Source organism: Diuraphis noxia, unplaced genomic scaffold (assembly GCF_037042655.1).
Source record: "Diuraphis noxia isolate RWA-SAM2 unplaced genomic scaffold, SU_Dnox_SAM2 contig0005, whole genome shotgun sequence".
NCBI lineage: Eukaryota > Metazoa > Arthropoda > Insecta > Hemiptera > Aphididae > Diuraphis > Diuraphis noxia.
Window position 1 is genome coordinate 21,410,792 of NW_028301715.1, and position 16,598 is coordinate 21,427,389.

The window sequence follows — 16,598 nt, forward strand, 5'->3', positions numbered from 1 at the left end:
TGTGTTGGCTGCGGAACACCAAGTACGAATTGTCAAGGACGACACAATACCAGTCGATGTGCTCGTCGGACAAACGTGGCTTCAACTTCCGCATGTACACTATTATAAATGTGGAGCCGAGATGGTTTACGAGTCTAACACAACGGTGAAAACGACAGAACAACTAGTGCCAGACGGACGCGCGTGTATAATCCCGGAAAGTATTCTCACGGACTGTAGAATTTCGGAATGTAAATTGGCGGACCGTATTGTCACGGACCGTAGAAATCTGGAATGTATATTCACGGACCGTCCGTATTCTCCCGGAAAGAATAAATACAATAACTGTATAGTCCCGGACCGTAGAAATCCGGAATAAAATATTTTTCGGACCGTATTATGCCGGACCGTATAATTCCGGAATTCAAAAATAATCGAACCGTATTGTCACGGACTGTTGGATACAAAGTATTTTTATTTTCGCGCGGTCATGCCGCAAGTAATTGCATGCCGTAATGTTGGCACACCAGAGCATTGTCGCCGCCGCGACGCGCAATCCAACCTTTGGACCCCCGATATCGCCGCGACCGAGCTAGCCGTCGCCGGTGCCCCGCCACCGTATGGTGTTGTTGCTTTTCTACCGTCAACGGGACTGGTCTACAATCCGGTGTCTCGTCGCCGTTTTTACTCCGCCATTGTTTTTGGCCGTCTGAGCTCATCCGAGCTGATCGGCGTTTCGCGTCCTGTCGCGTTCGCGGTCGTAGTGTTTTTTGGCTCGCTTGCCACCCAGCATATTGTATTTTGTGTCGTCGCCCGTCCGTTTCTACGCAGCGCGACCCGTGTAGTGCACCCCTTTCAGTTTTTCGCCCGCGACGTCGAGTTCGCCGTGCGAACACGTTAAAACGTATTCTACCTTTTGTCACTTGTGCCGCGGTCTACGCCGTGACTACGGACGCCCACGCGCAACGGTTCGCGTCGTCGAGTTCGCGACCGTTATTTGCTATATGAGCACGCGTCGTCCGGAGGTTTGTATGCTGTTTTGTTCCGTCCATCCTGTTCGAGTGATCTAAGTCACATCCGGACATGTTGTCGTTGACCCGTTTTCGTCGGGATCGACATTGAAGCAATTGTCGCAGATCCAATCAACGTCACCGACGGTTATCATCGACTAGTTATCACGCCATCAACATCAACATCACTGGTTATCAGGTCGTACACGCGAATTATTATTTTGTTATTGTTTGGTCGTCGATTTATTATTCGACATTGTAATTGTGTACTATTTTTTTTGTGTATTTCATCGTTTTCCGCCGATCGACTTGTGATCGTGCGCCCCACTTTTTACTAACCATAGAATATAAGAGTACTTATTTGCAGAACCGACGCAATAAATTATATGTATATTATCAGTCGTCAAATTCTAGTTTTCTATTTATGTTTAGGGTGCCGTCGCTCATCATTGTTAATTATCTTATTGTCATAGGAGTAATCCAGCCTCCTCATCCTTATTGACCTTTAGTCTTTTTCTTATTATCTCTTTATACAGTCCACTCTCTACCAGGTTACAGGATCGACAAGACAATCGAACGCACGGCGGGTTGTGTGTTATCACCCGTTCGCACACACACACACACACGCATACGCGTATTCCGCCGTGTCGGGCTTTCCTTGTGCAGCCCCTAACGCACACGGACAGTAGAAATCCTGAATGTATACTCCCGGACTGTATTCTCCCGGAAAGAATAAATACAAAAACTGTATAGTCCCGGACCGTAGAAATCCGGAATAAAATATATTTCGGACCGTATTATGCCGGATCGTATAATTCTGGAATTCAAAAATAATCGAACCGTATTGTAACGGACCGTAGAAATCTGGAAAGTAATTAACTGTATAGCACCGGACTATGTTCTCCCGAAAAAAATGTATAAGCCTCGCGCGATCTGTTGGTTATTTTATATTTTACATAATAAATTATTCATATCCATATTTGTTTTGTTTTTTCGTGTGTGATGCTTCAGGAGCAGTTAAAATGGTTCAAACAACAACTTTGACGATAGTTTCTAGTAAAAAATTGAATCTAATGGTGGTTTGGGATGGAGGGGGTAAAAGTAACAATTTCGTAGTTCAAAAATCTTTATAGTACAAAATTCAACCTAAATTGTGACATTATATTATTATTTATTTATAATACCGTTATTGATGTATGAGAGTTTAACGCACATTACAAAATGTAGTTTTTTTTTTATAGTAATGAGTACAATTCAATTTGTTTAATAGTAGAAACTAGAAGTGTAAATTATTAGCTTACTGACATGAAATATTCTTAAAAAAACCATCATTATTTTCATTTTCATTTGCACTATTATTATATGTGTTATTATAAGTCAGGTACATTATTTCATATGAAATTAAGTGTCTAGGACAATTCACCGCAAAAAGAACCTCCTCAGGTAAGGTTACTTAATACAGTGTAGATTGAATCAATTTCTTCCATTTAGAAATATTGCATTTAGAAATGTCATTGTATGTGAAATACTATCGTCAATGAATCGCCAAATAAATCATAGGTACATCATAGGGACTTCTTTTTATGTTGCATGTTGGTATTACGAAGAGCCTTACTTCTATGTATGAATAATTAATAATAATTATTGATAATTCATCATGCAATAATCAATGATAATTTAGAACTCAGAGTAAGTACCAAGTATAGGAATTGATAAAATATACATAATACATATGGACATATGGTAAACATTTCAATAGTGTCTAAGGTTATTTGTTTTAGAAATCAAGTGAATGTCGTAAAAATTTGAGCTACAAAAACGCTTAATTAATTTAATTCTACGGTAGCGATTTTAGTTTTGATAAAAACTTATAAGGAATCTTATATTAAAATTTCAAATGCTAGATTTTCAAATTAAAATTTTCATGAAATTCTAACTCAAAATAATTTGCACATTTTCGTGGTTTTAAGTCCTTTGTAAAAAAATCGAACTTGAAATGCTAATAAAAAAAAATTTTCATTTTATTTTTAATATTTTTAACTGATAGGTATTGTTACAATATACAGGGTGATTTTTTTATCAAACAACACTCATTATTTCCAAAAGTATTCATGTTTTTGAAAATATTTTTTTTACATAGTTTCAAATTGTTAAAAAGCAACGTTTTTATAAAAAAATTATATTTTTAAATATTTTTTATCCTTATAATTTTTTAAGTTTTTTACTTTTTTGAATGACAACATAGATTTTTAATTTCATATTCCAAAGCAGAATAATTTTCTGAGTATTTCGAGACATAAAAATTGAATTTAGGGCGAGTAGTTTATGAGTTATACGTATTTAAAATTTAGACAAGCGGAGTAGTGGACAAACATTTTGCGGGGTTACCCCGTACCACACCACTCCGCGCAACTAAACTTGTATTAAATTCGAAAGATTTTTCGACCCAACGAATACAATTTTATAAACATTTATAAACGAAAAAACTAAAAAAATTGAAATTTGAAATTTGAAACAGCTCAAAACGAGTCAAAGTATTTTAAATATGTATTGTGTTTAGAAATGAAAATAAAAACATTTAGTGAAATTTGCAAGTATTTAAAATTGTTCGTTTTTGAATTACCTATAATAAATATAAGAAAATCGCTACGTGAGGAATAGAGTGAATATTCAATGTTGTAAAAATTTTAATTTCAAACGTTGATTTTTATAAAATTAGACGAACTTACGAGGATTTTTTTTCAAATTTTACATAGGTGGATATTTTTTATAGTCGAGCATAGCTCTGTAATTATTACATTATATAACCTAAACTACGTATTTCATACTAATGACTTAAGTAATTAAGTAAAAATACTATATACTAAGTCATCTAGCTCAGCGGTTCTTAACCTTTGTGTAGTGGCGACCCAAGATATTTACCAAATTTTCCATGCGACCTTTTTATAAATAATGTTTAATGGAGGAATAAAAAATAACTACCTATTGGGTACTTTTAATTTAATACATTTTTTACTCATATTACTTGTACTAATAACAGGTCATAATATTAATTAAATTATATTTTGTACCAATTATCAATACTGTGAATGACTTATAATAGTTACTCTTAGAAGAATTAATGAAAAAGGTTTCATTTATTATTTATAAGACTTAAAAATAAAATATTATACCAACGTTTTAAATTTTAGCTGACCCATTTAAAATGTTTGGCGACCCAAAATTGGGTCGCGACCCTATGGGAACCGCTGATCTAGCTATCAATGAATGAGTATAGGACCTAGATACTTCGAATACAATATAAATTAATAAATAACGTGATACGTAATATTGATTAAGGGGGCTGCAGCACTACATTTTTTCCATACATTTAGACCAATAAGCGAAAGAAAATTAAACATACTTCCAGTAGCTCGATTTCAATTTTGAAAACGGAATTCGATTTGCATTCCTCTTTTCTAAGTTTACTCGGAAGTGGATTTTTATATATTTAATTTCGTCCCTATCTACAACAAAGTTAAGTATAAGTTTATTTTGAGAAAAATGTAAACTTATTATGCATTATATTATATTAACTAAAAATAAAATCGTAAATCTACTTCCGAGCAAACCTAGAAAATAGACTAACGAATATAATCATCTTTTCAAAATTAATATAAGTCGATCAAAACAACCTGAATTTTCATTTCTCTTTTGGTACTGTTTGCATAAAATTGCTGTCCTAGAGCAGGAGCAAAAGTATTTACTTCGTGTTTATTGACTTGTGCATGCGCGTATGGGCGTTAGAACATTTCTAAGAATCTTAGTAGCCATAACAATAGTACCCTCATTCCGAACGATTATAAATCAATTAGAGCTAATGACTACGGAAATGAAATAATAATATATTATATAATAATTGTAAAGTATAAAATATATGGTAATAAGTAAATTTATGTTACTACAAAACAAAATATGATTAGTTGTGTTCAAGTATTCAGCCGGTTAAGTTCAATTTGTTTTTCTTGTCCGTGATTACTTTTTTAAATTTTAAAATGAATGAAGACTAGCGTTTTGGTAAAAAAGCGCGTCTCAAGCTATGTGCACCACGGAAAAAACCAAATTTGGCTAACTTGAAACGCAAAAAACTCGAAGATCATGAAAACAATGATGAGGTAGGTATTTATAATATATTGAATAGATTGAATTTTAGATTCTGAACGGACTGATGAATGTATTGATTTTACAATGATGTGTGTTTTTTTTTTTTTTTTTTTTATTTGTGCCTGGGGACAAAATTTCTACCAGTAATAGTGCTTCGATTTTTGACTTCAGCCTCTTTTCTGAAAGGAAAGTGAATCTAGTTGGTACTTTGGGGGGTCAAAAGTAAAAAATTTCCAATACTTTTCAAACGCGCAGGGAAAAACCCTAAAAAAATAACGGAAAAACGGGAATTTTTACGCAAAACCAGTTTTCGACAAAATCGATAATTTCATTTTACTGTAACTCAAAAAATAATAACTGTAAACACTTGAAATTTTCACCAAATGTTTATATTAGCGTTGTCTACACCTGGTTAATTTTTCAAAGTATTTTGACTTTTTTTGAGCTATTTATAGACAATTTAAATTTTCGATTTGTCTAAGTATTTTTTTTTGAAATATCCAAGAAAAAAAATTGGCAGCCCAAAAAATTTTGAAAATTTAATACGATGTTACTTATAAGTTGTTCTAATCAGAGATAAAAAAAATCAAAAATCGTTAGTCACAATTTTTTTTTATAGGCGCTTAAAGTTTAAATTTTGACAAATTACATAAAAATGACGAAAATTTGCAAATTATTTTGAGTTAGAAATTCATAAAAAAATTTCTTTTTAAATATAAGATTTGAGAATGTAATACAAGATTCCTCATATGTTATTTGTCTATTTTAATCAAAAAAAAAAATTTGCACGCGTTTTTAAATATTATTTATATTGTTTTAATAATACATTTAATTTAAAAATATATATATATTTATAGCATACACTTCTTTTTAAACTATAGACAAATGAAATAATTGTGGGACCATCTACTTCGACTATATTTTGTTCCACAACCCCAGAAAATACATTGATTACTACAAATATTCTAGCCACACCAAAAAAAAAAAACCTGATGAATGTCTCAAGAAATTTAGAAAACTCTTTTTCATACCCTTCACAAAATGAAATCAGCGTAAAAGTTAATCCGTGGGAAACACTTGAAGGTAGACGAATTGTAGATATCAAACATCTATTTCGTTCACTGCAATCAATTCACCATTAAGGTTTTAATTGTACTTTCCGTGATTTGGAGTTTTTAAACGAAATACGTAAGGGATATCTCAGCACTTTTCAATTTAAATGCAAAGTATGTGGCATTACAGAAAATATAAATAATGAGGATGAGATCTGTAACAGTAAAAATGTTAATATTAATATGGCTATAGTAAGCGCTACAGTTAATACCGGACAAGGCTATAGTCAATTAGAAGAATTTGCTGCGACATTAAATATGCCCAATATGTGTAATAGAACGTATCAAGATTTTCATAATACTATGTATATGCATATGAACACCATAGCATTGAATGAAATGCAGTTAGCGGGACAAGAAGAAAAACGATTAGCGATAGAAAATGGTCAAGTTGACCATTTAGGACGACCTAAAATTGCAGTAGTCGCTGATGGCGCTTGGAGTAAGCGATCTTACAAAACTAAATACAACGCACTGTCCGGAGTTGTAAGTAAAAAATAAACTACATATTATAAAAAACATAGTTCCTAAGCATATAAAATTAAATATATTCTAATAATATAAAACATGTATCTATAATAATAATTATATTATATTATTATATTATTATACTATATTATATAATAAATACAATAGTAGTATAATATAATATAATATATAGGTATATGAATAATTATTTATGTTACGTGATATTTAACAAAATATATTTATAGGCTTGTATTATTGGTGCAAAAACAAAAAAAGTTATATTTTGTGGAGTCAGAAACAAATATTGTTGTATATGTCAATTAGCTGAAAACCGTGACGAAATAGCACAGGATCATGTATGTTTCAAAAATTGGAATTCGGCCTCAACCGCGATGGAAGCCGATATTATTGTTGAAGGGTTCAAGCAAAGTCTGCATATGCATAATGTTATATATTCTCAGTTAATAGGTAAGTGACTTTATTTTTTTTTTTTGCATAAATATTTTCATTTACTTATACGTTGTATTATTGAATATATTATAAAAAAGGAGATGGTGACAGTAGTATTATGAAACGTTTAAGATTGGAAAAGCCATATGGTACAAATGTTGTTATAAAAAAAGTAGAATGTACTAATCATTTACTACGTAACTACATAAATCGTCTTAGAGATATAAGTGGGAAAAGAAAAAATGATAAAGGAGATGTCATACCTGGTTGTTATCGGAAAGTGGTTCATGATCGCTTACTTAGGCTTCGGTATGCTGTCACTGAAGCGATAAAATATAGAAGACTTGAACAAACAGATCGCACATATGAAGCAACACTGACTTTACTCAAAGCAGATATAACAAACGGACCTAATCATGTTTTCGGAGACCACACTAAATGCCAATCGTATTTTTGTGAGGGTCAAAAGAAAGGTATGTAATTTTTATTTGTGTACTGTATGTTTGTATGACATTTATGATTTATAGAATAAAAACTTAAAAATAACTATAAATAACTCATAATATATAAATTTCAAGTTAATAGTTTTTAAATAACGACAAAATAAGAAAATCGTTGTATGAGAAATGAGAATTAGATAATTTACGAGTGAATATATACCTAATATGTAACTTCAAACGCACGTAAAAATTAACTTGAATTTCCAGTAAACTTATTTGTATTATTTGTTAAATGTAGGAAAATTTAAGGGGAATTTTTTAATATATTTTTAAAACTTAGATATAAATAGAAAAATTGTTATATATTCTAACTCGAAAAAATGCCAATTTTCGTGATATTGATAAATTTTATCAACATTTTAACTTTAGGCGCTCATAAAAAATTACTGTAGACGAATGCTCGGCTTTTTTTAATGTTCAATAACAACAACTTATGAGGACGGTTATAATACATTTTCAAGATTTTTGACCTATAAATAGTTAAAAAATAATCGCAGTATTTTGAAAATATTATGGTGCATATAATCATTCTGTGATGCATCATCTACGGTTATATTTTTAGAGTTACAATAAAAAAACAAATTCTCAGTTTTTTCTTAAATTATTGTTTGGTTTTCTTGACGCTTGTATTATATATGTTTTAGGAGAAGAAAACATCGTACCCGATTTAAAAATCTTTGGTGTTTGGGATGATATTTGTAGAGCCCGAAATCTTCTAACTTATCATACCGAAAGTTTAATGTATGGCTATAATAACAATTCAGCTGAACTTTATAATTCAATTTTAACCAAATATGTCGGAGGGAAACGCGTAAATTTTTCATTGAAAGGGTCTTATCAACTAAGGTGTAGCGCAGCAGTCACTGCATATAATTCAGGACCAAACCGTCTTTCTTTGTTTAACAAACATGTAACAAATAAAAGCCCAGGGAGATTTACAAAAATGTATATTAAAAGGCATATAGTAAGAGCTGAAACTCGAAAACGACGGCGATGTCTTTTTAGTGGACCAAAAAATAGAAAAAAATGTACAACAATAGGAGGACCAGATGAAAACTATGGAAATGTGTCTCATGACCCACTTTCTGAACTTACTGATGTTGAAATCAAACAGTTAAAAAATAAGTTCATGGAAAATTTAAAATTAACTGAAAAACAAATTATAGACTTAGAAATGAATACTAAAAGACAACATCAATGTGATGAATGGCATTTGGAGCGAAAAAAAGGTAGATATTTCATATTTTTTTAACAAAATAATAAGTTTATATGAATGTTTTAAAATGTTTTAAAATGTATACATTTTTATTTTTTAGACTCACTGCTTCAGTGTTTGGTAAATTATGTAAAATGCGCCAAACCACGTCTCGCGAAAAGGTAATAAAAGAAATGTTGTATGGGACTTTTAGTGGTAATGCTGCTACGCGATATGGAATTGCACACGAAGATATGGCTAAAGAAGAGTTGGAGAAAATAATTGGAAAAAAAATTGAAAGTGCAGGTTTATTTGTAGATGCAAATTTACAATTTTTAGCGGCGTCTCCCGATGGACTAATAGACAATGATAGTCTCGTCGAAATTAAATGTCCAGCGTCTGCTAAGAGTTTTACTCCAGAAGAAGGAATTTTAATGAAAAAAATAAAAAGTTGCACTATTGAAAACGGTCAACTACATCTAAAAAGAAATGATAGTTACTTTTATCAAGTCCACTGCACATAACACGCAAAATGTTTTGTTATTTTTGTATCTGGACACCTAAAGGTAATATTATTTTGTTTTGAACTAATAGGATTCTAATTAAAATGTATAATAAATAAGTTATTTGTGTACAGGTTTGATGTATGAAAAAATTGAAAAAGACGATGATTTCTGGGATAAAAATATGAAGTCTCAACTAACAACATTTTTTACAGAATACTTTTTATCTGAAGTTTTAAAAGACAGTCTAATATTGAATGAATAAATATAATATTTACGAGAAATTCAAACCCTTTTTTATAAATGTTTTTATTATTCATTTGATTGTCAAATCATTTTTTGGTTATAGTTCATAACTATGAAATAACAAAGTGACTCTCTTGTGTAGTATAATGTAATTGCACATTTTTGCGAATTGCAGCGAAAGCCGAGTAGTGAGTAGGTAATATAATAGTAAAAGATAACGCGCGCAATTGAACATATTTAGTCATTTTTATAGCATTTTAATTATACGTAGTTCTGGGAATTCGTAATACTGTCGACCGATAGTCCGAGGCACGCGATAATGGATTACACACACTAATGTTCATTTACTACTCACACATAGACATAGCCCAAATATTCATGTTATGTGAATTGCCTAAATATTACTCCTTAAAACATGATACGCTGGAGCCCCCTTAAATATATTTGTAAATGATTGTTATATGTATGACTGTATGAGGCTTTAGCAAATTGTGTTTGATAGAAAATAACTAAATATGTTCTAAATATGTTTCTTTCTAAAAAATGAAGAAAATTTACAAATTATTTTATGTTGGAAATTCATTACAATAATTCAGATTTTTTCTTTTTAAATTTAACATTTGAAAATAAAAAACAAAATTCCTCGTTAGTTTGTCTAATTTATGGAAAAAATATCTCTACTGGAAAGTCAAATTGAATTTTTATGAGCGTCTGAAGTTCAAATTTTTACAACGTAGGACATTCATTATTTACACAATCATATATATAATTTATCATTTATCTTATTTTGCTGTAATTAATAAAATGAATAGCTGTATAAAATTTTAATAATTTACACCATATTATGTATATATTATCAATTCCTATAACACTTTCACTCTTTCTGAGCTGTTTACGGACATTTTCAATTTTTTTAAATTTTTTTCTATTATCAATTTGTTATTAAATTTGTTGGATCAAGAAGCGTGACAATTTAAAACAAGGCGTCTGATATATATTATTACAATAGCAATTGAAAAATATTAATAATACATGGTCAATTTTTTTTTAAATTTTATTTAACATTCGAATTTTGAAAAAAATTGTCAAATCGTCAAATTTTAAATTATTTTGTAGTTAAAAATATAATTATCATAGGCTGACTCCCGTCTTAGGTCAGATTCGTTTTCCTTATGCAATGATATTATATCATCGGATTTTAATTTAATATAATTCAGTATAATGGCTCACTTGTACAATAGACCACCTGTACAGTAGAGCGACACCCACTTGCCTACCTTTTTTTAATCATACAGTTATGCTAATTTATTTATTTATTTATTTTTTTTTTTTTTTATATGCAATATACTATATACAATCTGTACCCTGAGGCTCAATATGAATACGGGCTACGTTACATTACAATGACTTGAGTGAGTTGTTGGAAGAAGCCACCAAGTAGTGAAACTTCCTAGTTCCTATTGATTTTTTTTTTTATAACTACTTATTTAACCATCGTTTTTTAGTTGTTTAGGAGATCTCTGCACCATTTTCTTTTTAATTGTTGGTGAGTATTACCAGGAATTTCGTTTAATGCTAATTCACGGATTAATTGACTTGTATGGGCTATGAGACGATCATGAAAACGGTTATAGAAGTGTTTTGCTTCTTTTTGGACGGTTTTTATTATGCTAATTTAAATATAAAAAAAATTCGTCTTGAAGATCAAATCGCTAATTTGATAGAAGAATTGTCTATAAATGAAAAAAAAAAAATTTTAAATCGTATGTTTTCCAACTGATTGTGACAATTTTAGGATATAATATTGTGTAGTTCCATTTTGCGTAAACTACGCTAGTAATTAGAATACGAATTATAACATCGAAAAATAAAATAATATTTTTCATTGACAGAATTATTATTTTCGTATCGACGTATTTGGCTATTAATAACCCGTGCGCGGCTGCGATAGACAACCAGTTTTGACCTATGGTGCAGTACGGCTGCATATGCACGCGGGGTGGTGGTAGAAGTACTATTTCAAAACGCTGCTGCTGTTGTAGTCGTTCTAGCAGTACATGAAACATAAAACATGCCAAAAACATAGTTCTCAGGCCTCATTGATCGTAGAAACATGATTTTGGTATCAAAATAATCACGAGAAGTTGTACTAAATATTCTTGAAACAAATTTTACTAATGGAGTAATGCCTAATACTAAAATTAATTACTTTATTCACAATATAACACCACCAAAAATACACTTACTAGTTACTATGGTATTATGGGCTGACTGACCGTCTTCGCTCAGAATCGTTTTTCTTATACAATGATATTGTATCATTGGATTCAAATTTAACACAATCCATTACAGTGACTCACTTGTAATCTACTGTACAACAGAGCGACACCCACTTGACCATCCTTTTTTCTTATTTAACGAAGAATATAATATTTAATGCCGTCAAAATCTTATATTTAAACCAGTGGTTCTAAAAAGGGAAATTTTTGAACAAAATAGCGTCATTAACAATAAATTAAGAGGATGTCAGCGCACTATCTGTTTTCTCTCTTCGGCCCACGTACAACACAGACAAAACGGATTTACGCAGAATCATTTTTTCTATGTTTTTAAGTAATCTTAGAGTAAAATTACCCATTACAAAATATATTTGAGATTATGATGTTTGAGGGAATGACTCGATTTGTCTAAATATTTGTCTCAAAACAATTTAAACATCATTTAAATGTATAACATTTTTTTGTTTATTTTGAAAGTCGAATACATAGTCATATAGGTACCATATACCAATAAAATATAAAATCAATATGTCATTCACTCAAAAATATTAATCTCAATCTTTTTTTAATCAGTGATTTTACTCTAAGATTACTTAAAAACAGAAAAAATGATTCCGTGTAAATTTGGTTGGTCCATATAACGCGTGGGCCAGTTAACTCGTTCTAATTTTTTTTCTAGTAACACACATGCACCACTTTTAACTCCTGTATTGCTAGCAGTAGTGTCAAAACACATAAATTGAATACGATTTGATAAGTCATTAAGAAGATCATAAATTGCCTCAGCTATTATTTTTCCAGTACCTTTTAACAATTGTGGAACGCCTAAAAGTTTCAAATTACCATTTCCGGAAACTAAAACGGCTTGGCGATCTACGTATTCTGTTTTTGTTAATGTTGGTAGGATTTTTCCATCAAAATGAATTACTAGTGAGTCAGATGGATCAAAAGTAGATTTTATATCTGCTGCAATTTTTTCTCTTTGTTGACGACGAGCTCTTCGTATTGATTCTCTATTTAAAGCAATGCTAGTTAAATCTTGCCCAACTGATTGAGCCACAGCTGCTAATACAAATGTCGCATTTCTGTTACTTATATTAGCTCTTTACTTACTTTACTTATATATTAGCTCTGTCCAACACTGATGTTAGGGTACTATTAACTACATTTTTTACTCTTTTCTTTGGACATTTTGACTGTTCAGCGAACTTATCTACTTCAAATGCAATATCATCCATGTCACTTTGCTCGTCACAAGAAGAATCGCTTATTAATTGTACTTGATATGATGATTCAAATTTTCTTTGACTTTCCTTACGTTTTCTTCTATTCAATATTTCATTTTTTTGTATACGTTTTTCTTCAATTTTATCAAAATGTATATCTCTTTTTGCCATATATCCTCGACGTCCTTTTTCTCTCTGAGCTAACAAGAACAACTTGTCTTCTTCGATATTAATTAAATTTAATGCGTTGTTATGTGCTATATCAAATAGATCGTCAAGTATATAGTATAGGGATTTTAAATAGGGATTTTTTTTTTTTTTTTTGAAAGAGAAAAAATTACGTGGTTTCAGTTAATAATAAAATAGAATTTCATTTTTTGTCACTACACAGAATAATTAATCGTAGAAACTTCAAAATAGGTATTTTATTTATTATAATTGAGAATTTCTGCAAAATGCTTATTATTGGGAATGCCAGTATTCGGATTGTATTCATTTCCCTCCTTCCACACAATTAGTGCTAGTTATAAATAAATATAAATACAAAAACAAAAACAACAAATAACCAAAAGTTATAAAAATAACTATAATATATCGGCACTAGACAATTGACTACCTACCCTAGCGAGTATCGATTTTCATCACGAATCATTAAAAATGTACTTATAAATAAAATAAATAAAACGAGACCCCTAGGAGACCCAAAACCCGATGGATTGACGTAGTTGCCAAAGATATAAAAATGATAGACCAAAACGCAACTTTAGAAACAGCATATCAGAGAGAGAGGTGGAGAGAGATTTTGATGGCAGCGATGGTCCTGAATGGACCGCCAAGCTGATGAAGAAGAAGAAGGAATAGTTTAACTAAGTAATTAATAAATTAAATGATATAATGAATTATGATATGTTCATAATTCAATAATACTATATTATACTATATGTAACTATATTATAGAGTGAACATTTCTTCCTGAACTAAGTGTATTATACTAGTCCAGTAAGTACTAGATTTTCTAGGTTCTTCCTAACGTAGATACCAAACCTACTTAAATGTTTTAATATCAATTAAAAGTTCATGCTCTAACAATAATATATGTACTTATTGTTGGTTTTTTTTTTTAGCTTAATAAATCAAACTAAAGAAATAGGTAGTTGTATCTTTACATGAATGGTGCAAAAAAAATTTTTGGATTTGTTAATAATTCATTAGAACAATTTTAGAAAAATTAAAAAAAAATTATTATGCGATTTTCAAGTTTTGAGTTGAACAATATATTATAACAGTGGTGCACTTATGTACTAGGTAACCGATATTATTAATTATTATTAGCATTTGATAATGTTATATTTTTAGTTTATACACTAATGTTATTGTTTCCTGAATATTATTTTTAACAGCACCTACTATTTAAAAAAATATTAATATTTACAAAAAGGTAATTTATGGTCAAGTAAACAATATTCGCACTATATTAGATTATTTAAATTAGGTAGGTACTAAAGCTTTGGGTAATGTGGTAGTCTAGTTCATTGATTATTGAAAAGCTCTGTTATTATTTTCAATTTTCAATTTGTATAATTCATTATTACTACACTTACCTACATCATCAGTGGTCTGCATATAACATTTTTTTACACATTTATTAAAGGAGTAAACTTATTATTAATAGCACTATATAATTATGTATATTTAATAATATGGTATAACCAATCAAATTATGAAATTCTCAAACTTCATTTACATAATTAATATTTGCTCTAAGAATTGTGGTTTTTTCATTGATATTAGATATTTCATTTGATAGAACAGCAATAATGATATTGTTTTTTAAAAACTTAATGAATTCGTCCATTATGAATACTCAATACAATATAATTGATTATTCAGAAATGCAGAAACAGAAAAAAACGACCAAGTTAAATACCTACAAAACAAGAATGCAAACAACCACAACTTAAAAATACCTACCTAATGAAAATATTAAGATGCTATAAACACTAATGTAAACATCCGTTAACTTGGGGATAATAGCGTCTTAGGTCTATGCGGTCGGGTAGCTTAGTGGTAGAGCAATCGCCCGGCAAGCGAGAGACCTGGGTTCGATTCCCGGTCCGGCGGCTAGATTTTTGACGTTATTTTCCCCGGGAGAAGTTAACATACATCAAAAGTGGGATTTGTTCCGAAGGACGCAGTGTGCGTGTTGTGAGGGACCTGGACTTGTTCGCCAGAGGTCGTGCGGAGGCGATCGCGTTTGTGTTAACGGGTCGTGCGCTCTGGTGATCAAGTGGTGAAGCAACGGTCGCAGTGGGCGACGAAGGACCAGCGTCGATCGAGGGCGATCGAAGGACGCAGGATGGTCGAATGTAAACATCCGTTAACTTGGGGATAATAGCGTCTTAGGTCTATGCGGTCGGGTAGCTTAGTGGTAGAGCAATCGCCCGGCCCGGCCCGGGATTCCCGGTCCGGCGGCTAGATTTTTGACGTTATTTTCCCCGGGAGAAGTTAACACTAACAAGTAACAACTTAAAGTTTAAGTTACAAAGAGAACAGAAACATAACATTTTAGTTTAATATGACAACAATATTCAATACAACATTCTTGTTGAAGTGTTGACAAATTATTAATTGATTGTCAATTAATACACAATCTGACTTTTTTGTTATCAGTTTGATATATTTGGATTATAATAAATAGGTAAATAAATAAATAATTTATAATAAACTTAGTAGGAACCTATCTATGTTATGGACATCAATATATAAAACCAAGTATGTACCAAAATGTATAGAAAATGAATTTCTCTACATCATAAAATAAACAGTTATTAATGTAATATAACAAATTGTTTAATTGTTTGTCAAATAAAATAAAACAGAGTTCAAAGTTGTTACCATATCCAATTATAAGAAAATTGAATGGTATATTTTATAATAACTGTTTTCTATAAGCTATATAGAAGATTGTAACACCTATAATGTATAAAGTATTATCAGTTTGGTTAAAATTTTTAATTTTGTTAGTACATTTTTATTTATTTGGGAAGTCATTTTTACATTCAGGACAATTGAATCATATTCAGAGCTCAACTAATGTGCCATATGTAGTAGATACCTACAATTGTTTTCCAGCTTTTACACCTCTAAGTACTGCGCATAGACATAAGTTTAAGATGTGAGGGGGCCCATCATAATAAAAAAAAAATACTTTAAGATATGTTGACAGTTTTAAATGTTTGTAAATATATTTACATATTTTCAATGATTGTGTAACCCATACCTACCTTGGACTATGAAGGTAGGCATGTATGTATTATTTTTTACTTACCTTAAAATTTGTGTACATAATACTTGCATAGCATTTTAAAAAGTTGAATTAATTTGATTGGTTATACCATATTATTATTAAATACACATAATCATAATATAGTGCTATTAATAATATAAGTTTACTCCTTTAATAAATGTGTAAAAAAATATTATATGC

At 30.6% G+C, this 16,598-nt stretch overlaps 1 non-coding gene and 2 pseudogenes across 1 annotated transcript; 2 read left to right on the forward strand and 1 right to left on the reverse strand.

Annotated features, from left to right (window-relative positions):
- The window catches only part of LOC149055040 (zinc finger MYM-type protein 1-like), a 144,968-nt pseudogene that overhangs the window by 14,857 nt on the left and 113,513 nt on the right, over nucleotides 1-16,598 (reverse strand).
- On the forward strand, nucleotides 470-9,625 carry LOC149055041 (uncharacterized; annotated as a pseudogene).
- TRNAA-GGC (transfer RNA alanine (anticodon GGC)) lies at nucleotides 15,162-15,234 on the forward strand. Its single transcript has one exon. It is a non-coding gene; the product is annotated as a tRNA-Ala (tRNA).